At 41.4% G+C, this 24,727-nt stretch overlaps 1 protein-coding gene across 5 annotated transcripts in view; it reads right to left on the bottom strand.

Annotated features, from left to right (window-relative positions):
* Positions 1 to 24,727, bottom strand: part of LOC137383932 (fibroblast growth factor receptor substrate 2-like) — an 85,666-nt gene that overhangs the window by 34,425 nt on the left and 26,514 nt on the right. Inside the window, exon 1 of one of the 5 annotated variants that reach the window (XM_068057340.1) lies at positions 22,657 to 22,933. The exons of 3 other annotated variants lie outside the window; for them this stretch is intronic. The gene's annotated coding sequence lies outside the window, so the exon portion shown is untranslated. Of the gene's footprint in view, positions 1 to 22,656; positions 22,934 to 24,727 lie in introns of those variants that run through there. One more of the 5 variants, XM_068057338.1, reaches the window with a different exon arrangement.

The raw sequence follows: 24,727 nt of genomic DNA, 5'->3' as shown, positions 1-24,727 counted from the left end.
CTATTCTGTCCACAGATGCTGCCTATCTAGAGTGTTTCTACCATTTTCTTTTTAAATTTCAGATTTCCAGCATTTGCTTTTCTCGATGATGGTCAATTCGGGTTAAAATCTGACGGAATATTTTTCATTACTTTAGTAAATATATCTACATAAGCCAGACACAGAGTTCCCAAGCATGCCCCTTTTGAATACCATGATTGAAGTTCTTTATCCTTTTTCATAATTCTTCTGTGACCAAACATTATAAAAGATCTTCAATTGATTTTCTGGGGCCAGAAAAAGATTTTACAGCATGCTGTGACTAGGATTGCAGTTAAGTGTAATGATGGGTGTGTATAATTCTGGTACTCTGTACCCTTGACTGTGAAAATACCCAAAAGGACAATTACAGATTGTTATTCTTCCAAATGGGATGTGCCTTGATAGATGATTTTCAATTATATAAAACCAGGGTGGTTACAGGACTGTCACCGATGCCAGTAATTTGAGGCGATGAATTCAAGCTGTGCTTACACTGCACTGTTGGCTCGTGGTCAATAGCTGCATTCAGTGGTTTGGAGCTGGCAACACCTAATTTATAACTCCTGGCTGCAAATCTGCACTATCCCTACCAAAGAGAGCCCTCTGCATGCAGGTACATGTGCGTTGAGTTCTCCTCCCAAACAGCAAATAGTAAATGTTTTGTGAGAGTGTGCAGGAGGACCCACATTATCCAACAGACCCACTCAGGACTTTTTAAATCTGGTTTGGTACCACAAGCTTTACTTCATGCTGCCTGATGCCCAACTGATGGAACAGAACATCGCTGAGACCATTAGGGCGTAACTCTTCATTATGCTGTCACTTTTGCTTCACTGCAAAGAAGCCATATGTCAGGCATCACAGACCATTAAATAATACTGATGCATATTTTTTTTCTGCAATCCATCAGTACCATATACATTAACACAGAGCTGGTGACAATACTGTACTGCAAATACTATCAACTGAATAGGTCACAGCTAGCCATGACATATGATAAGAATTACACTCATCCAGTGAGTGGAGATGAGAGTGGAAATATAGACAATCCCTGACTGTGACTCATCCTGTAATAGCATAGGTATTAGAAGCACTTAATGGTCCAGCACCAGTATTCAGACCCCCTTCTCCTCGTTCAGGAGTGCATGTATCTGCTCATTGATACCCAAAAGACTGCAACATCTGCTGAAAACTTAAAACCATATTTGTGACAGCATGTAATTCTGTAGAAGTAAAGAAGTCATGCTCAAACTGTAAAACAGTCTCTAAGTTAAAGTCATGCTCAAATTGTACAGTGCACTAGTCAGACCACAGAGTACTGCTCACCAAGACACAGAGAGGCATTCAATCCCTGGAGACTGTGCAGAAAAGAGACAAAACTAATTCCTACGGCAAAAGAATTTAGGAAGAAAGACTGGATAAAATTGGTATTTTCAACCTGGGAGGTGACTTTATACTGTAGAAACATACAAGATATTAAATTGTGCAGTAAAAAATAATTTGGGAGCATTAAACTGTGAACATTCAAAATAGTGAATGGCAAATTTAGAATCTAAAAGTGCTTCCTTACAAAAAGAATTGACCAGAAATAGATTGGTCTTCCAGGTTAGGTATAGTGATGGAATTACTTACAGAACAGTTGGATGGTGTAATTCAGTAAAGGTAGGTTTGTGTGTTTCAAATAGGTAGGCCAGGTTGGCACAAATGCCCTTCTTCATCCACACCAACTGTTAAGGACCTTCAAAGTCTATTTTTAAATTGCTGATGCAAGAACTGGGTTCGCAGGCAGACTTTTCAGGTTTTATTTTCAGCATTAAACACCAAGAGAAAATCAGGACAAAAATTAGTCCAAATAAACTCAGTACATTCACAGGAAAGCAGTACGAAAAAAAAAATCAGCTTTCAGTTTGAGCATCATTAAACTTCAAGAAAACACGCAAGAGATTAATCAGACAGTTAAACTAAACGACAACCTGGAATTATTTGCACAGTTCATGGATACCACTTTTGAGTCTCAACAGTAATTTCAAAAGATCCAGCAAGCGTATGTTCGCAGCAGTTGCATTCAGTTATCGGCGTTGTTGGTTGTGCTCCCAAATGACAGGCATTATTTATGCCTGGAGCTTACCCATAATATGCTAATTATGCTGAATCTATAGGTGGGTTCAGTACAGTTTTATTCATTGCCTGATATTTCCTGCTTTCCTTTGAAGAACGATTTTACATCCACTACCTGTTAAGAAACTCATCATGTAAGAGATATCAAAGAACTCATGACCCATTAATCTACAGTGAAGGTTGGAACACCAGAGCACTAATGTGACAATGTCAATCAATCTGTTTTACGGATCAATTTGTCCTCACCAAAAATATTGATAACTTCTTTGTGTATGCTAAATATGAAAAGGGCACAGGTCAACTTTTTTATTTAATGACTTACATTTAAACTGATGATGGCCTCAAGTTAATATTGGCACACTTTATTTCTGGTGTCCACTTATTTACCCCAGCAGAGGTATTATTTAAGAGAAACTTATAAAACAACTTATGAGCAACGAAACTGTGACCTTACCTCAAGTTAATTCCAGAATTTGGCACTGAAAGTTGGATCCCAGGATTTGTATGAATTGCGTTATGATGCATATTGTGTACAAACATCATCATGAACAATGCCTGATGCTGTCAGTAGCAGGACACACATGCATTGTGGGATCCTGAACAGGAAAAATTCCTTTCTATAGATCAGGATTGGTAGAAACTGGTTTTTAAGCAATCCATTGGGAAATACAGGAATTTAACAACTTGCATTTATATAGTGCCAAAATATTGCAAAAAGTCATAGGTGCTTAATTAGGGTGGAAATTAGCAAAAAGAACTACTTTAAAAGCTCTCTATCTATTTTGTAAACATTTATTGAGCTTTACTCCTAATCAATAAAGGAGGGCGGAGGAGGATTTAGGAACGCATTAATTCAAAAGCAGGAAGTAAATATCAAGGCTTTAGAGCAGAGCAGTGCTTTGGGTAATAATCAGAGTGGGTCAAGGTATTAGTGACTCACGCAGTCAGGTGAATTAGAAAAAAGTCAAAGCTAAAGGCGTAATATCTGAATGCACTAAGCATTCGCAACAAATTAAATGAATAAATAGCACAGCTAGAAATTAATAGGTTTTATCTAATAGCCATTATGGAGACGTGGTTGTAAAGTGACCAAAGTTGTGGACTAAATATTCTAGGATACTTAACTTTTAGAAGAGATAGGCAAAATGGAGAAGGGTAGCCCTGGTAATAAAGGATGGGACCAAGAAAGTAGAGTGAAAAGGATCTTAGTGCAGAAAATCAAGAAATAGAATCAGTTTCAGTGTTGTGAAGAAACAGCAAGGGGCAGAAATATTGATGGGAGTGGTTTATAGGCCCCCTAACAGTAGTTGTAGTGTAGGGCAGAGTATAAATCAGGAAATTAGAGGTGCATGTAATAAGGGTAATACAATAATCATGGGGGTCTTCAGTCTTCACATGACTGGGCAAACCAAATTTGCAGCAAGAGTGCAGAACTCTGATGGAAAGGTTATCAACCTGAAAGGTTGACTCTGTTCCTCTCTCCACAGATATTGCCAAATCTGCTGAGTATTTCCAGCATTTTCTGTTTCTACTAAAAGATATGATGGGAGATAAGCAATGGCTAGCATTTAGTACATAATTTGCAAAAGATATAAAAAAGAAATTGATAACAAAAGAAGAGAAAATATATGAGGGTAGACTAGCAAGAGTCATAAAAACAAACATTTCTATAGGTACATAAATAGGAAGATAGTAATGAAAGGAAATGTGGGACCATTAAAGGAAGAGACAGGTGAAAAAATAATGGGAAATAAGGAAACGTCAGACATTAAACAAATACTTTATATCGGTCTTCGCAGTAGAAGACATGAAAAACATTCTAGAAATAATGGGGAACCAAGGGTCTAGTGAGAATGAGAAATTTAAAGAGATCGGCATAAGAAATAGTATTAGAGAAATTAATAGGACTAAATGGCGACAAATCCCTGGACCTGATGACTTGCATCCCAGGGTTTTAAAAGAGGTAACTGCAGAGATAGTGGATGTATTGGTGTTGATCTTCCAGAATTCCTTCGATTCTAGAATAGTTCCCAACGATTGGAAGGTAGCAAACATAACCCTGCTATTTAAGAAAAGAGGGAGAGAGAAAACGGGGGACTATAGGCCAGTCAGCCTAACAGTAGTGAGCAAAATGCGAGAATCTATGATTAGGGACATGATATCAGGGCACTTAGAAAATCATAATATGATTTAGAGTTGGCACTGAATTATGAAAGGGAAGTCATGTTTGACAAATCTGTTGAGGATGTAACTAGTAGGATGAATAAGGGAGAACCATTGTATGCAGTACATTTGGCTTTTCAAAAAGCATTCGATAAGGTGCCACACAAGAAGTCATTACACAAAATTGGAACTCAAGGGACTGGGGGGGGGGGGTGGTGAGGGGTAATATATTAGCATAGATTGAGGACTTGTTAAATGGACAGAAAACCGAGAGTAGGAACCTACAGGACATTTTCAGGTTGGCAGGCTGTAACTAGCAAGGTACCATAAGGATCAGTACTTGGGCCTCAGCTATTTACAATCTATATCAATGACTTAGATGAGGAGACTGAGTGCAACGCATCCAAGTTTGCTGACAATATGAAAGTTAGATAGGAAAGTAAGCGGTGAGGAGGATGCAAAGGAGCTGCAGAGTGATAATAGACAAGTTGGGTGAGTGGACGAGAACATGGCAGATGGAATACAATGTAAAGTATGAAGTTATCCACTTTGGTAGAAAAAAATTTTAAAAGCTCAATTTTTTTTTGAATGGTGAGAGACTGGGAAATGTTTGTATTCAGAGGGACCTGAGAATCTCTATACATGAATCACAGTAAGTTAATATGTAGGCACAGCAAGTTATTAGGAAGGCAAGTGGTCTGTTGTCATGTGTTTACAAAGGAATTGGAATACAAGAGTAAGAGCTCTTACTATAATTTTACAGGGTATTGGTGAGCCACACCTGGAGTACTATGTATAGTCTTGGTCTCCTCATCTTAGGGAGGTCATACTTGCCCTAGAGGGCGTGCAAAGGAAGTTCACTAGACTGGTGCTTGGGATGACAGGATTGGTCTATGAGGATAGATTGAGTAGACAAGGTCTATATTCCCTTGAGTTTAAGGATGAGAGGTGACCTAATTGAATCAAAAAATTCTTAAGGGGTAGATGCTGAGAAAATGCTTCCCCTTGGCTGGGAAATCATGAACATGGGGTCAAAGTCTCAGAATAAGAGGTCAACCATTTAGGACTAAGATGAGGAGAAATTTCTTCACTTAATTGGTTGTGAATTTTTGAAATTCTCTACACCAGAGAGCTGTGGATGCTCAGCCTTTGAGTACATTCAAGACAAAGGCTGATAGCTTTTTTGAGTACTAAAGGAATTAAAGGATATGGGAATAGTGCGGGAAGACGGAGTTGAAGTATTTCAACCGTAGTCTTGTTGAACAGCAGAACGGGCTCGATCAGCCAAATGGCCTACTTCTGCTCCTATTTCTTAGGTTCACTGTGCATTTTTGAGAACAAAATAAATTTAATTTTCATGCGTAGGCAATTGCATTTTTGGAAGAAAGAGGCAAATAAATAACTTTGTTCCAGAACTGGGAGAGTATGCTTTAGCTACGGAAAGGGTACAGGACGGATTCACTAAAATTACACCAAACATGTGAAGCTTTAGCTGTGCACAAAGATGAGAAATGCAAAAGCTCTTTTCAGTAGAATAGAGACAATTAATCTGATGAGATGTTCAAATTCATCAGTGCTTTACAGCTAAGGAAAAACTATTTCCACCGGTCAGTAACTGTTACAGAAAGAAAATTTATACCCCATCACATTTCTGTTGCAGTTCAACCCTCCTCTTAAAAATGTCAAGTTATTCTGAAACCCTCATGTGCTACTATTCTAATTTGGTCATCACATATTCCAGCCAAATACTTCACAGTACAGTGGTAAATTTCAGTCAGTACTTAGCAAATCGCTTCTCACCTCCAGCAAATGGCTCAGTGGGTAATGGCACTACAAGTGCAGTACTGAACCATTCTGGTCAGATCGGGCTGTACAGAGTTAGCTGATCTACTTGGGACAGTACAATTGGCTTCTATTCACATGTTGGGGAATGGATAGGGCAAATCAGCCAGAGTTTGCACTGCAATGCTAGGCAGTGAGCCCTGATGGAAAGTACTCGAGTGCAAATACTGCATCAACACAGGGTCAAGTTCAGCTTTGATCTCTCCATTCCCACGTAACATAACTGTCTTCTGACACTATGTCTAGACTCACACTTGAAAAATGACCACTTGAGTGAGATACTGAAGGGCTGCCAGCACCTTTATAACAATACTCCAATATAACAAAGCACCTTTAGAACAGAAGAAAATGGGGAAGAGACAGGATTTTAAAAAAGTAATAACTGTCCATACACATACTGAAAGTTCAAATAGAAAATGTGACAGCCATCTTAAAATATTGTGTGCTTTGATATTATGGTGTCAAGTGCAGTGGGTGTGTTATTTCAGCATTAAGTCTGCAGAATAAGTAATATTGTGGGAATCAAGTTTCATTGTTGGGTTGAGTTTTCAAAACTTCAGGTCTTCGAATGATATTTTCCTCTGACCAGAGAAAAACAACAGCATGCAGGAATCCTCTGACAACAATTACCACCACAGAAAGCCAACTAATTGTTCTTAAAAAATAAAATGGATGAAAGCAACAAATGTTATAAATCCAAAAGAAAATGAAATGTAAATCTCAGAAATACACTTAAGTTTGCCATTGTAAAACAAAAACAAAAAATCAGCACAGAACCCTAGAAATTGCTACATTCTTGGGATTTATAATAGAATAATGTAAAAAGTATGTTCGATCATGAGGCAAATTATTGTTCAATATAAACTTATCTAAAGCCCCAAGAGAAAACTGTACTATGGGATCTAGACTGCTTAATTCTATTGCATTCTCCATCATTTTCCCATGCAAACTTTGAACAGACTAGACATAATGTAGATTCATCCAACAGATCAAACATACAAAGCAGATTATAAGTTTTACTGAGGATTACTGTATGCATACAGTATTTAATCTAATAATTGATGAGCTAGTCTTTGTACTCACATTGAAAGTAATACAGTCCATCATACCCTGTCCCCCGTCGTTAAAGTATTTAGATCATATTGCGGAAATCTGCTCTCACCACTATAACTTTACGAGGTAGCAAATCTACACAAGTCTTATCCAAGAAGCTATAAATTATGCTCTGAAAATTAATTATACATTTGCATTCCTTTAGAGGGAAGAAATTACACTCAAACAATATGCAGCACAGACGTGCAAGTGTTTAGATCTTTCCTGCAAATTAGACTCAGTCTTAGCACTTTACTATAGATATCTCCCAGCATTGTCAAGGTACTGCTGAGGCAACATAAATCAAACATGTGAAAGGACACTTTGCTCAATATCAACTGTGGTTTGGCTATTACATCATTTATACCAAGAATTCAAATGCAAATCAGCTGCAAATCTAGACTGCATTCCAAAGAAACTACACTGCAGTGGAGAAAGGTTTCTCGAGTTCTGTATGCTAAACTCTTGAACACTAAGTTATGCTTGTTTCTATACAAGAGTGTGTATGCATGTGTATATCAAAGAACATGGGCCACCCAAGTTACAGGAATCACCACAGAGAGACTGCATGCTAGCTCTCACCGACAGTTACTGTTCTCAATATCATTGTATTTAGAGATGGGATAATATGGGCAGTGATCAGATCATTTAAAACTTAAGGTAACTAAGAACTGAAAGTTATCAAAGACTATCCCCCAAATATGTGGTTGATACAATGAAAATGAAAGATCAGAAATCCAAGGTAGACTTTTCAGAGACAAGGAAATAACATCTGCAATACAAGTACAATACAGCCACAGATCATTGATATTTTTGACTGAAATAAAACAAATGAAGTTGAACATTAACACACTGTCTTTCCACTTCTGGGATCCAGATCTAAACCAAGCCAGATTGATGCCATTTTGATGAGTCTCTCTGGTCTCTGTGATGAAGATCTTTGCGTGATGGCGAGGCAGTGGTGTAGTGGTATTATCACTGGACTAGTAACCCAGAAACCCAGGGTATTGATCTGGAGACATGGGTTCGAATCCCACCACAGCAGAAGGTGGAATTTGAATTTAATTAATAAATCTGGAATTTAGAAAAAAAAGCTAGTCGAATGATGGCCATGAAATCATTGTCGATTGTTGTTAAAACCCATCTGTTTCACTAATGTCCTTTAGGGAAGGAAATCTGTTGTCCTTACCTGGTCTGGCCTACACGTGACTCCAGGCCCACAGCAATGTGGTTAACTCTTACATGCCCTCTGAAATGGCCTAGCAAGCCACTCAGTTGTACCTAACCGCTACGAAGTCAATAAAAAGGAATGAAACCAGACGGAACACCCGACGTCAACCTAGGCACCGGAAACGACAACGGCAAACCCAGCCCTGTCGACCCTGCAAAGGCCTCCTTACGAACATCTGGGGGCTTGTACCAAAGTTGGGACAGCTGTCCCACAGACTAGTCAAGCAACAGCCTGACATAGTCATACTCACGGAATCATACCTTAACGAAAGTGTCCCAGACACTGCCATCACCATCCCTGGGTATGTCCTGTCCCACCGGCAGGACAGACCCACCAGAGGTGGCGGGACAGTGGTCTACAGTAGAGAGGGAGTTTCCCTGGGAGTCCTCAACATCAACTCCGGACCCCATGAAATCTCATGGCATCAGGTCAAACATGGGCAAGGTAACCTCCTACTGATTACCACCTACCACTCTCTCTCAGTTGATGAATTAGTACTCCTCCATGTTGAACACCACTTGGAGGAAGCACTGAGGGTGGCAAGGGCTTGAAGTCCCCCACTCTGGGTGGGGGACTTCAATGTCCATCAAGAGTGGCTCGGTAGCACCACTACTGACCGAGCTGGCCGAGTACTAAAGGACATAGCTGCTAGACTGGGTCTGCGGCAGATGGTGGGGGAACCAACACGATGGAAAAACATACTTGACCTTGCCCTCACCAATCTGCCTGCTGCAGATGCTTCTGTCCATGACTGTATTGGTAGGAGTGACCACCGCACAATCCTTGTGGAGACAAAGTCCCGCCTTCACACTGAGGATACCCTCCATCGCGTTGTGTGGCACTACCACCATGCTAAATGGGATAGATTTCGAACAGATCTAGCAATGCAAAACTGGGCATCCATGAGGCGCTGTGGGCCATCAGCAGCAGCAGAATTGTACTCAGCCACAATCTGTAACCTTATGGCCCAGCATATCCCCCACTCTGCAATTACCATCACCATCAAGCCAGGAGACCAACCCTGGTTCAAAGAGTGCAGGAATGCATGCCAGGAGCAGCACCAGACATACCTCAAAATGAGGTGTCAACCTGGTGAAGCTACAACCCAGGACTACTTGCATGCCAAACTGCATTAGCAGCATGCAATAGACAGAGCTAAGCGATCCCATAACCAATGGATCAGATCTAAGCTCTGCAGTCCTGCCACATCCAGTTGTGAATGGTGGACAATTAAACAACTAACTGGAGGAGGTGGCTCCACAAATATCCCCATCCTCAATGATGGGGGAGCCCAGCACATCAGTGCAAAAGATAAGGCTGAAGCATTTGCAACAATCTTCAGCCAGAAGTGCTGAGTTGATAATCCATCTGGGCCCCCTCCTGAAGTCCCCAGCATTACAGATGCCAGACTTCAGCCAATTCGATTCACTCCGCGTGATATCAAGAAACGACTGAAGGCACTGGAGACTGCAAAGGCTATGGGTCCTGACAATATTCCGGCAATAGTACTGAAGACCTGTGCTCCAGAACCTGCCGCACCCTTATAGCTACAACACTGGCATCTACCCGGCAATGTGGAAAATTGCCCAGGTATGTCCTGTACACAGGACAAGTCCAACCCGGCCAATTACCGCCCCATCAGCCTACTCTCAATCATCAGTAACGTGATGGAAGGTGTCATCAACAGTGCCATCAAGCAGCACTTGCTTAGCAATAACTTGCTCAGTGATGCTCAGTTTGGGTTCCACCAAGGCCACTCAGCTCCTGACCTCATTACAGCCTTGGTTCGAACGTGGACAAAAGAGCTGAACTCAAGAGGTGAGGTGAGTGTGACCGCCCTTGATATCAAGGCAGCATTTGACAGAGTATGGCATCAAGGAGCCCTAACAAAACTGGAGTCAATGGGAATCAGGGGGAAAACTCTCTGCTGGTTGAAGTCATACCTAGTGCAAAAGAAGATGGCTGTGGTTGTTGGAGGTCAAACATCTGAGCTCCAGGACATCACTGCAGGAGTTCCTCAGGGTAGTGTCCTAGGCCCAACCATCTTCAGCTGCTTCATCAATGACCTTCCTTCTATCATAAGGTCAGAAGTGGGGATGTTCAGCACCATGCGCGACTCCTCAAATACTGAGGCAGTCAGTGTCGAAATGCAGCAAGATCTGGACAATATCCAGGCTTGGGCTGATAAATTGCAAGTAACATTTGCGCCACAGAAGTGCTAGGCAATGACCATCTCCAGCAAGAGAGAATCTAAATATCTCCACTTGACATTCAATGGCATTATTATCACTGAATCCCCCACTATCAACATCTTAGGGGCTACCATTGACCAGAAATTGAACTGGATAGCCATATAAATACCGTGGCTACAAGAGCAGGTCAGAGGCTCGGAATCCTGAGGCGAGTAACTCACCTCCCGACTCCCCAAAGCCTGTCCACCATCTACAAGGCACAAGACAGGAGTGTGATGGAATACTCTCCACTTGCCTGGATGGGTGCAGCTCCAACAACACTCAAGAAGCTCGATACCATCCAGAACAAAGCAGCCCGCTTGATTGGCACCCCATCTACAAACGTTCACTCCATCCACCACCGACACACAGTGGCAGCAGTGTGCACCATCTACAAGATGCACTGCAGCAACGCACCAAGGCTCCTTAGACAGCACCTTCCAAACCTGCGACCTCTACCACCTCGAAGGACAAGAGCAGCAGATGCATGGGAATATCACCTGCAAGTTCCCATCCAAGTCACACAGCATGCTGACTTGAACCTATATCACCGTTCCTTCACTGTCTCTGGGTCAAAAACCTGGAACTCCCTTCCCAACAGCACTGTGGGTGTACCTACCTCGCATAGACTGCAGCGGTTCAAGAATACAGCTCACCACCACCTTCTCAAGGGCAATTAGGGATGGGCAATAAATGCTGGCATAGCCAGCGACGCCCACATCCCATGAATGAATTAAAAAAAAAATTCCACATTGGTGCAGCCTCACAGCATACAATTGGATACTAATCGGCTTTAAGCTGGCAACTTCATTCAAAGGTCACTAGGGATGGCAAAAAAAAAAAATCACACTGGTGCAACTGTGTTATTCCTGAGGTAAAGGCTCATTGTTCAAGCACCGACACTACTTCTGACATGAGTGAATGACACTGACAATGGGTGCCAGAAATGGGATGGAGAATGTTTCTTTTCCCACTGCTGATATTTTGTCACCTTGCTGAGTAAAATAACTCACCATGAAAGAGCAAAAGAAAATCTGTAACCCCACCCCACCTGCTCCCAATAGCTTAGTGATAGAACAAAGAACAGTACAGCACAGGAACAGGCCATTCGGCCCTCAAACCTGCACCGATCTGGATGCCTGTCTAAACTAAAACCTTCTGCACTTCCGGGGACCGTATCCCTCTATTCTCATCCTATTTATGTATTTGTCAAGATGCCTCTTAAACGTTGCTATCGTATCTGCTTCCACCAGCCCCCCGGCAGCAAGTGCTGCCACTGTGGGTCCAGGCACTCACCACCCTCTGTGTAAAGAACTTGCCTCGCGCATCCCCTCTATAATTTGCCCTCGCACCTTAAACCTATGTCCCCTAGTAACTGACTCTCCCACCCTGGGAAAAAGCTTCTGACTATCCACTCTGTCCATGCCACTTATAACTTTGTAAGCCTCGATCATGTTGCCCCTCCACCTCCGTCGTTCCAGTGAAAACAATCCGAGTTTATCTAACCTCTCCTCATAGCTGTTGCCCTCCAGACCAGGCAACATCCTGGTAAACCTCTTCTGTACCCTCTCCAAAGCCTCCGCGTCTTCTGGTAGTGTGGCAACCAGAATTGCACGCAATATTCTGAGTGTGGCCTAACTAAGGTTCTGTACAGCTGCAGCATGACTTGCCAATTTACAGAACCTTAGTTGAACCATAATTGAACCATTCAGATCATAAGGTCTCAGGTACAATTCCTTGACGGATTTCAACTAGGACAGCAATGGGAATGGTACAATTAGCCTCAGCTCCCCTGTGCAAAGGAGAGAAAAGCCAACCATGTCGTGATTGTTCTGAAGTAAACCCTGGTTGAAGTGTGTGTGGATGGACATAATCAGACTTCATTATGATGCCTCTGCAGTCTCATATCCCAATGTTAGGTCAAAATAAGCCAAGGAAAGTTAAAAGTTGCAAGCCAGCCTACAGCCAGTTTCATTGGGAATTCAAATGGAAACATAGTAAAACAGACATATATAAGACCAGAACATTTTATAGAATTCAAGATAAAGCATTGCCAAATGCTGACCAGGTCTTAGTTGGAGATCATCCAATGTAACCAATTCCTGTAAATATCAATACATCAGACATTACCAGAAAATGGTAAAGCAGGGCCCAAGAATGGCAATATCTTTTATATAATAGAACTGACAAAATTCTGATGCTTGGCAAAACTATTTACACTTAACCCAAAGAAGTGGTTTTTTAAGTATCGTTTTCAACCAATTGTTGGGCAATAGTTCAAACCAGGAAAATGAGGCAAAACTATGGTAATTTATAAAATGTACAAAGAAAAATATTTGCAAGACTCTACACATTAAAACACATTTATTCACAGTTAAATGAAAAAAAGTTGCATATTTCATAGAATCATATGCACAGGAGGCGGCGATTAGGCCCATAGAGTCTACACCAGCTTTATCAAAGAGCAATTCTGTTAGTCCCACTCCCCACTCTTTCCCTATATCCCTGCAATTCCCTTTTGAAGACTACTACTGAATCTGTATGCACCACCTAATGAGACAGGACATTCCAAATCCTAACCACTTATTGTGTAAAACATTTTCCTCATGTCACCTCTGGATCATTTGCCAATCACCTTAAATTTGTGTCATTTGGTTATTGACCATTCAGCCACTGGAAACAGAGAAAATAAAGAGAAACTATCTAAACCCTTCATGATATTAAACACCTCCATCAAATCTCCTAGCCTCCTCTGTTCCAAAGAAACCAACCCCAGCTTCTCCGGTCTGTCCAAGTAACAGTAATGCCTCATCCCTGAAACCATTCTACAAAATCTCTTCTGTGCCTTCTCCAAAGCTTTCAAGTCCTTCCTGAAGTGTGATGCCCAGAATTAGACACAATACTCCATCTGGGACCAAACCAGTGTTTTAAATCGGTTTAGCATGATATCTCGGCTTTTATACTTTTGCCTCTCTTTATAAAGCCCAGGATTCCCCATGCTTTATTTGCTGCTTTGTTAACTTGTCCTGCCACCTTCAAAGATTTATGCACACAAACACCCCCAACGTCTCTCTCTGCTTGCAGCCCCTTTAAAATTGTACCATGTAGCATGTATTGTTGCTCCTCATTCTTCCTACCAAAACGTATCACCTGATATTTTTCTGCACTGAACTTCATCTGCCATGTTTTCACCCCATTCCACCAGCCTATGTCCTCTTGACATATATTATCTTCCAAGTTTCATGTCAACTGCAAATTTTAAAACTATCCCCTGCATGCCCAAGTCCGAGGAATGTGTATCAAAATCTATCATAATATATATCACAAACAGCAGCTGGATTCCTTTACTTTGCCTATGCATCATATAATGCTGCACTGGGATTTTTCCATCCTCCTTCAAAATTCAAAGCTTAAAACTTGAAAGGCATGCTTGTTTGAATGTCTGTCACAAAATTTGTTTCACTGTACAACATGATCACAGTAAAATTGTGGTTTTAGTATGGAAACCTAATAAACTGCTGAAAACAACTCAAGACATTCCTGGAGGATTTCCACAAAATTGAATATGGGAATAAAGTGAAACACAATTAATCAACCTTCAATGCACTAAACAACTGTCTTGGGTTCCAGACCCTTTTTAACTCTTGGCACGCCAAAAGAGAAGTTTACACGTCAAGCCACACACTTCCTCACCAGTAACTACCCATTCATTGGCAAGCCTTACTGTTTCGGCATCTATGACAACACTACTTCAATTTTTAGTATTCAGACTTCTGATTGGTTTAAACATAAGGCTTTAAAGCTGGGGGAACCTATCCAATATACATTTTTAATTTGTTCCAGCCTTCAAAATGAAATGTGCAAGCCAGAATGAACAAGCAAAGTTAGTATTAGTTTTTAAACAAAAAAAAATGTAGAGACTAGGTAGAAGGAAATTTTCAACAAAAATTTAAAAAATTGAGAGAAAGAACATGAATACCCATACATGTACCTCGCCTTTAGATATAAATGTCTATTTGGTGCAGTGTTGCACCTTATTCCTATTACCAAACTGCCAGGAATGCCCATATAAAAATATTGTAACAATGCCAAATGCTGCACACAATCTCTTGATTAAAAAGATTTAACCATGTCAGAAATCAAACCCACAACTTTCTGGGCTAAATCCAGCACTAAACTGATTGCCTCTCCTTTGGCATGCTGGGTTGCTCAATGTGGAGAACAAAGGAAGGCAGGGCATGCCGAATTCAAGTGTTTTCATTTTTATTGTCAATTAAAGTAAGTATTCTTATTGCACTGCGGTAAAAATTTACTTTAATATTTAGTGTTTGCGCCACAAGTTTATTTTAATTATGATCAAAATGATCAGCCATATTTTTGATTTTTAAATCAAATTTCAATGGCAACCATAATTTGAATACTAGAAACAAAGGTACGGTTGTGTTCTGAAAAGCTTAATACCTAGTTAACTTCCCAAGAAACAATAAACTACTGATTGTAGAGCTCTCACTATTAAATAGCTATAATTCCCAGCCTTTGCCTACCATTAGATGTCACTGACACACCATTTTAATATTTCAATTCCCATATAGAGGTGCTAGACTGACAAAGCATGCAAGGCAACATCTATGTCTGAAAGCTGAATCGAATTAATTTCCTGAATTTGTGGTGTGTTTCTTTTTAATTAGTGGCCAGCTGAGTAATAACATCGGCATCAGAAATGCAGGTAAGTGCAAGATTTTTGTTGTTGTGGCAACATTGTTCAAAGTCATCTTACACAGCATGGAGAATAAGTTGTAACCGTGCCAGAACAGTCAGCATTTATTGTGCTTTAGTGGTTTCCCCCCACATGGGTGGAGTACAGACTGGATGCTTCGCCTCCACCCACACAAAAGTGACTAAATAAAGGGTTAATGCAAGATGCAGAGAATAATACAAATTTACAGCATGGAAGGAGGCCATTCGACCCATTGTCTCCACACCGGCCATCAAGCCTTCAGTGCTTGAATAGCTTTTAAATTTTGACAGTTTCTGCCACTTTTGCAGTCAGTGATTTCCACATACCCACCATCTTCGGCGAAAAAAATTCCTTTTGAATTCCCTCTAAACCTCCTACCTTTTACCCTAAATCTATGCCCCCTAGTTATGGGCCCCTCAAACAAAGGGAATAGAGTAGGATAGGAAGGCCCTATTGAGACCCCTGATAATTTGATACATTTCCATTAGATCTCCCCTCAGCCTCCTCTGTTCCAAAGAAAACAACCAGAGCCTCTCCAATTTTTCCTCATAACTAAAATTCTCCAATCCAGGCAACAGCTTCATAAATTTCCTCTGCACCCTCTCTAGTGCAATCACATCTTTCCTATAGTGCAGTGACCAGAACTGCACTCAGTACTCCAGCTGTGGTGTAACAAGTGGTATATACAGTTATCATATGACCATACGAATTAGGAGCAGAGGTAGGCCATTCGGCCTCTCGAGCCTGCTCTGCCATTCAATCGATCATGCCTGATCTGATATTTATTGCTGAGATTAATTTATCTAAGCTGCACAATTTTTTTTGTATTCTTTCATGGGATGAGGGCATCACTGGCAAGGCCAGCATTTGTTGCCCATCTCTAATTGCCTTTGAACTGAGTGGCTTGCTAGGCCATTTCAGTTAAGAGTCAAACACATTGCTGTGGGTCTGGAGTCACATGTAAGTCAGACCAGTTAAAAATGGCAGATTTCCTTCCCTAATGGTCATTAGTGAACCAGATGGGTTTTCACGACAATTGGTGACAGCTTCATGGCATCATTACTGAGACTAACTTTCAATTCCAGATTTCTATTAATTGAAAATTCCACCAGCAACTTAAAAAGCAATAATCTGCTCACTGCTGCTCAACTTAGGTTCTGCCAGGGCCACTCGGCTCCCGACCTCATTACAGCCAGGTCCAAACATGGACAAAAGAGCTGACCTCAAGAGGTGAGGCAAAAGTGATCGCCCTGGATATCAAAGCAGCATTTGACCAAGTGTGGCATCAAGGGGACTACTTTCCACTGGCTGGAGTCATACCTAGCACAAAGGAAGATGGTTGTGGTTGTTGGAGGCCAATCATCTCAATCCCAGGACATTGCTGCAAGAGTTCCTCAAGGTAGTATCCTTGGACCAACCATCTTCAGCTGCTTCATCAATGACCTTCCCTCCACTACAAGGTCAGAAGAGCTCGCTAATGATTGTACAATGTTCAGTACCATTCGCAACCCCTCAGATAACGAAGCAGTCCGCTTCCATATGCCGCAAGACCTAAACAACATTCAGGCTTGGGCTGATAAGTGGCAAATAACATTCGCGCCACAAAAGTGGCGAGCACTGATGATCTCCAATAAGAAAGAATCTAACCGTTTCCCTTTGATATTCAATGGAATTACCATCGCTGAATGCCCCGCTATCAACATCCTGGGGATTATCACTGACCAGAAACTGAATTGGACCAGTCATATAAATGCTGTGGCTACAAGAGTGGGTCAGAGACTGAGAATTATGCAGCGAGTAACTCACCTCCTGACTCCTCAATGCCTGTCCACTATGTACAAGGCACAAGTCAGCAGCATGATGGAATACTCTCCACTTGCCTGGATGAGTGCGGCACCAACACCACTCAGGAAACTCAACACCATCCAGGACAAAGCAGCCAGCTTGATCAGCACCTCATCCACCACCTGAAACCTTCACTGCCTCCACCACCGACGCACAGTGGCAGCAGTAAGTACTATATACAAGATGCACTGCAGCAACTCACCATTCCTCCTTCGGCAGCACCTTCCAAACCTGTGACCTCTCCCACCTAGAAGGACAAGGACAGCGGACGCCTGGGAACATCACCTGCAAGTTCCTCTCCAAGTCACACACCACCCTGACTTGGAAATACATCGTTGTTCCTTCACCGTCTGGGAACTCCCTCCCTAACAGCACTGTGGGTGTACCCGCACCAGATGGACTGCAGTGGTTCAAGAAGGCAGCTCAACACCACCTTCTCAAGGGCAATTAAGGATGGACAACAAATGCTGGCCTTGCCAGCGACGCCCACATCCCATGAAAAGAATTTTAAAAAACAAACATTCAAGTCCAAATCATTGATCGATACCACAAAAAGCAAGGACCTAGTACTGAGCTCTGCGGGAACCCACTGGAAACAGCCTTCTAATCACAAAAACACCCAACAACCATTACCCCTTTGCTTCCTGCCTCGGAGCCAGTTTTAAATTCAACTTGCCACTTTACCTTGGATCCCATGGACTTTTACTTCCGTGACCAGTCTGACCAGATGGACTGCAGCAGTTCAAGAAGGAGGCTTACCACCACCTTCTCAAGGGCAATTAGGTTTGAGCAACAATGCTGGCCTTGCCAGTGATGCTCACATCCTATGAAAGAATATTAAAAAAGTGGAACCTTATCAAAAGCCTTGCTAAAATCCATACAGACTACATCAGTTGCACTACCTTCATTGACCCTCATTACTCAAAAAATTTAATCTTGTCAGATACAACCTTCCCTTAACAAATTCATGCTGATTGTCTTTGATTAATCTGCCTCTTTCTAAATGAAGATTTATCCTGTCCCTCAGAATTTTTTCCAAAATTTTTCCCACCACCGAGGTTAGGTTGACTGGCCTGTAATTATTCGGTCTATCCTTTTCTCCCTTTTTAAACAATGGCACGACATTAGCTGTCCTCCAGTTCTCTGGCACCATGCCTGCAGCCAGAGAGGATTAGAAAATGATAGTTGGAGCCTCCGCCATTTCTTCTCTTGTTTCCCTTAGCAGCCTGCGATACACTTTATCCGGGCCTGGGGATTTACCCACTTTCAAAGATGTTAAACCTCTTAATACTTCCTCTCTTGCTATGTTAATTTCATCCAATATTTCACATGCGTACTCCCTGACTGCAATGTCTGTATTATCCCTTTCTTTTATGAAAACAGACACAAAGTATTCATTAAGAACCATACCAACGACCTCCGCCTACACACACAGGTTACCCCCACAGTTCCTAATAGGCCCTATTCTTTCTTTAGTTATCCTCTTGCTCTTATTTACATGTATTTACAAAAAATCTTTGGGTTTTCCTTGATTTTACTTGCTAATTTTTCTTCATGCCCTCTATTTGCTTTCCTTTTTAATTTTGCCCCTACATTTTTTATACTCCTCTAGGTTTTCTGCAGTATTGAGCCCTCGGCATCGGTCACGAGCTTCCCATTTTTCTTTATCTTCTCCTTTAAGCCTCTTGAAATCCGGAGGCTCTGGGTTTGTCAGTACCACTCTTTTACTTTAAGGGAACATACTTGCTCTGAACCCACACTTTCTCTTTCTTGCATACCTCTCACTGATCTGGCACTGATTTACCTTCCAGTAGCTATTTCTACTACACTTTAGCTAAATCACATCTCAGCTTAGTAAAATTAGCTTTTCCCCCAATTGAGAACTTTTATTCCTGGTCTATCTTTGTCCTTTTCTACAACTACCCTAAATCTAACTGAATTATCATTACTTCCACCAAAGTGCGCCCCAACTGATACCCCCTCCACCTGCTCAGCTTCATTCCCTAAAACTAAGTCCAGAACTGCCCCCTCTCTTGTTGGGCTTGCTACATACTGGCTAAAATAATTCTCCTAACTGCATTAAGAATTCTGCTCCCTCTGTGCCTTTCACAATAATTCTCTCTCAGGTAATATTTGGCTAGTTGAAATCCCTCACTATTACTGCCCTATTGTTTTTGCACTTTTCAGAGATTTGCCTACGTGTTTGCATTTTTTAAATCTCCCCCTGACTGTTTGGGGGTCTATAGTACACTCCAGTAGTGTGACTGCCTTTTTTTTGTACTTCAGTTCAACCCATATGGCCTCATTTGATGATCCTTTTCCCACATGATCCCTCTTCACAGCTATAATTGCTTCTTTAATCAATATTGCAAACCCCCTCCTTTTTTATCCCTATTGTTATCTCGTCTGAAAACCCTGTAACCGGGAATGTTGAGCTGCCATTCCTACCCTTTTATCAGTCATGTCTCAGTAAGAGCTATATCATATCATATCCCACATGTCAATCTGCACTCTCCATTCATCTGCCTTATTCCCTAGACATCTTGCTTTGAAGTATATACCATTTAGCATTGCCAAACTCCCTTGTTGAATATTTTCTAGCCTTTGTTTCCTCTGCCTTCCAAACACACTTACTAATTTTCTGCCTTCCATTTCCAACTTTTCTTCTCTCCCTTCTGAATCCACTCTCAAGTTCCCATTACCCTGCCAAGATAGTTTAAACCCTTTCCAACAGCACGAGCAAAACCCCGAGGATACTTGTCCCAGCCCTGTTGAGGTGCAGCTCGTCCAAGTGGCCCCTCCTCCCCCAGAAGCGGTCCCAATGCCTCAGGAATCTAAAGCCCTCCTCCCTGCACCATCTCTCCAACCACATATTCATCAGCTGTATCTTTCTATTTTTGTACTCACAAGCATATAGCACCGGGAGTAATCTGGAGATTACTACCTCTGAGGTCCTGCTTTCAATCTCTCTCCTAGCTCTCTCCTAACTCTACGTTTAGGGCCTCACCCCTCTTTCTGTATATGTCACTGGTGCAGATATGGACCACAACCTCTGGCTGTTCACCCTCCCCCCTCAGTGATATCCTGGGCCCTGGCTCCAGGGAGGCACATCATCCTGGAGTTACATTGAGATGCAGAAGCATCTGTTTCCCTCACTATCAAATTCCCTATCACTATTGCTCTTCCACTCTTCCTTTCCCCTGTGCAGCTGAAACACCAGTGTTGTGGACTGGGCTCAGCCTACAATCCCCAGAGGAACCATCACTCTAACTGGTTTCAGAGCTGAATACCAGCTGGACAATGAGAAGCACTCATGGGATTCCTGTCCTGCCACTCTGGTCCTCCTAGGCCTTCTGGTGGTCACCCATTCTCTCTGCCTGCACATTTTTAAGCTGCGTGGTGACCACCTCCAGAAACATACTTTCCGCGAAGCACTTAACCTCATGAATGCCCCATATTGACTCCAGCCGCCACTCAAGCTCCAAAACCCAGAGCTTGAGGTGCTCTAGCTGGCAACACTTCCTGTAGATATGATCATCCAGGATTTCCCACATGACACAGGAAGTTCATTCCATGGGGCTGAGGTTCCCTGCCATGCCTTCACTTTCTATTATCTGGAAACACTTACCATCACCTCACCAATCAGCTCCTTCCCTGGTTGGGGCGTCACTATATCAGTTTTACAGACGTTGCTTTTGTTGTCAGAGATTTCGCTGGAGCCTCTCCCCTGCTTTAACTCCTTGGTCGCTGCTCTTAGTCTCCACCACAGTCTACTGCTGCTGCCAGTGAGTGTCTGTGATAAAGATAAACACCTCCATGCTCACCAAATTAATGCCTCTAGACTTCAGCTCTCAGGTCTCGCTGTCTCCCATGCCCTCACTCGGACTACTCCTTGTTTTGTAAAAGATCAGAACATCACCTCTTCCCTCACTCACCAAATTCTCCAAGTTAAGTACTCTGTCAAGCTGGACTTTGTGCTACTTGCCTGTACAATTAGCAAGTTTCTAAAAAGCAGTATAATTTATAAAATAAACAAATATTGCACAAATAGTATATATACATAAAAAATACATATAATCAGCTTACAATTCCTGAAACTTGAAAGATTTTCTTGAGGGCCGCACAACTCTCCCAGTTTCTGTAAAAATTCTGAAATCTACCAATTTATAGGAAACCAAAAAAGTGCAATGGGCATGTGAGAGGAATGCACCATTAGACCACAAGATGATTTCTCAAACAGTATTCAGATTTACTAAAACAGCATACACTGCAGTTACCTTACAGCAGTTTCATTGTAAAAAATAAAATACTGTTGCCAATAAAAACTCTTCCAATTAGCATCCATTAATACTCATTCCTGCCACAATAGTTTACACATTGCAAATTTTAAAAAATTTACATGTTATCTACATTGCTTAATTTATACTTTAAAATTGCTATTAGTGGCTCATTGTTTCCACCTCTCAAGGAAAACATAGATCGTGGAAAATTAACATATATGTTCATTAGAGTTAGAGATTAAAAATATACATTTAAAGCAGATCTTTGAAAACTAGAGCAGCCTCTGCATTTCCTGGATGAACAGAAATTACCATGCTCTCTTGAGTTATTGCATCTTTCTTTTCAGCCACTCACTTAGACTAAATCAGACCATGTACAACCTTGGCATATTGCATGACCCCCGAGCTGAGCTTTGCATCCCACATCCTACCATCACCAAGGCCATATATTTCCACCTCCACAAGATTATCTACCTTCACCCCTTCCTCATTGCATCTGCTGTCAAAACCCCTATTAAAACCTTTGTCTTTTCCACACAACTACTCCAATGCTTGCCTGGCTAACTTCTGCACTCTACAATCTCCAACTTCTTCAAATCTCTGTTGCCTGTATCATGTCTATCATCGCCATCCTGACTGACTTACATTAACTCCTGTCTCCCAACTCATTAAATTTAAAATTTCCATCCTTGTCGATACAGTCTCATGCCATCCTACGTCTTAATAGACCAGCTGCTCCGTCCAGCCCTATATCACCTTCTGCATACTGCTTGTGTTCATCTTCTCCTCCCTTCACCTCACCCCACTTACTGATGGCAGAGTCATCAGAAACGCCAGTCCCTCTATCGAGCACATCTTCCTTAATCCCTTCCGCTCTCCAATTCTCTCTCTTTCTCCACCTTTAACCAGCACAACTTCAAAACCCATCTTTTCAATCAAACTTTTGATCACATTTCCCAATCTCTCCCTTCATTCCTCACCGTGTTTTCCTTACTTACCTCCATCAGTCAAATAATTTGGAACATTTGTATTATAGGCACTATAGAAATGCAAAGGTCTTGTTTACTAAAACCAGAGAAGAACAGCTCCTCATACCTGTTGGGTTTGTTCAGCAACCCCATCACTGTTACTCCAACTCTTCAGAGTTCGATTAGCTACCGTAATAGCCAGGCCCAGAGTTCCCCCTATATAGATCCAACAGTGCAATAAACCCTTTCTTTTTGAAGGGTACAGGTTCATGAGCCCAACACAAGATCAGCTGCACATTTCATAACAAAGACAACTTATCAATAGCCTTCATTACAAAACATGCACATTGTTCATACAGATATGGACACAGTCACTGCAGCAGTGACTCCTTACTAAGAATTTATCAACGTTTCTGTTAAACTAACATTTGGCAATCTAGGTTAATGGGCTGTATGGAGAAATACAGTTCTATTCCAGTAAACACAGTAACTCAATCCAGAAAGATGACAAATACACCCACTCTTTGCCATTCTCAGCACAAGTTTCAGAATGACGTACGACCACATCAAGTTCCAGACACCCACTATCACACACAACAAACTGCAGTCTCGGTTAAAGCTTCATTGACAGTGCCAGGATTACCTTGGTAACCCAGCACTCCCATTACGCATGGCTTCTCTTTGATGCAGCCTGCACTGGTGACCATGAACTCTGTGTGATACTCTTACTGGGGTCAAGAGTTAAATGCGATTCCCACACAGATTTATTAGCTTACAAACAGAGTCTGCCCTCCTACTAAAGCAAGTTTATAGCCTAAAATACACTAATTATACTCATAGAAAAATGCTTCTTTATTTGTAAGAGCAGAGTTGTAATCTTTAACTCTTTAAGTCAAAGGTTTGGGCAAAATAGACTCATTAGTCCATTAGTTCTGTGTGGCACTGCAGTCTGTACCAGTCAGCAGCTAGCACTGTCACTGCACTGCATCAGTGCAAGGCAGGTGGTACACTGACATTTTCAAACGGTTTGCCCAATAGAGTCACACCTCATTAATCCAAATTTTGAAGTGTCATATTAATTAGGTTACGGATTTTCAAGGCTGTTCTGTTTATTGAAGTCAATTCAAGTATGTACCTTGGCCCTTTTTAAACTTCTGTTGGGATGGTTGAATTAAATAAACCATTCTTCCGATGCCCCATTTCCAAATAATAGTTTAGTCGTAATATTCACCACTGAGGAAGAACCCTGGCACATACTTTGCAATGAACATTTTGTGCTCTTTACTGAATACTAAAAAGGTCATGATTGCACAATGCAGACTGATAATAAACTTTCCACTGTACAAGATGAAATTCTGACCCGAAAGGAGGGTTTGAATTTTTACACCATTCGCCACCTATAGACACACACACACAGAATTAGTGTGTGAAAATGGGAGAGATTGACATAAACAGTAAATACCCAACAAGAACTAGAAAAGTGACTTAAAAACACAACAGAATGTCAGACAGGAAAAGCAAATATGGTCTCAGTGAGATCAGAATATAAATAAAAATGTCTACACAAATTATATCCTATGCAGCAAAAATATTTCAATACACAATGCCCACTTTATAGGCAGATGCTGATTTGTACGACATCTTTGAATTCCCATTGATGTTAAACAAAGCAAACTAGGTTATCTGCTAATCAATAATGACATATTTACACAGAAGCACTCAATAATTCTGGACCCCAAGTATACGGAGAATACATACCACATTATAAGAATATCACAACCATTCCCTGGAAACAGTAACAAATGAATTAATGCAGAACAATGATATCAGTCTTTAGCTGTACTGACAAATAATTATACTGAACATAGAAGTCCTTTCTTAAAAATATTTAAGTAGGTTTTTACAATAATTTATTGCTATTTCCCCCAAAATGGTTGCTTACTAGATTTTAGAATAAGTTACCCTCTTTATTTGGATCTTTATTAGTTTGTTAGAATTTTTTTTAATATACACACCTACAACATTTTGTAGCTCCCCCTGCCATCTCTCTTCCAATGATAGCAGATACTACATCAAAGAGCATCCCATCTCATTTCAAACTCAGCAACAAGTACTACACCGAGGAGCTCTCCGTGACCTGATTCCCCAGTTCCAGTGATATGCAGGTACCACATGAAGGACTTTCTAGCCCATCCTGC

Source organism: Heterodontus francisci, chromosome 25 (assembly GCF_036365525.1).
Source record: "Heterodontus francisci isolate sHetFra1 chromosome 25, sHetFra1.hap1, whole genome shotgun sequence".
In the NCBI taxonomy this organism is placed as follows: domain Eukaryota; kingdom Metazoa; phylum Chordata; class Chondrichthyes; order Heterodontiformes; family Heterodontidae; genus Heterodontus; species Heterodontus francisci.
This window is presented reverse-complemented; position numbering and strand designations above follow the sequence as displayed.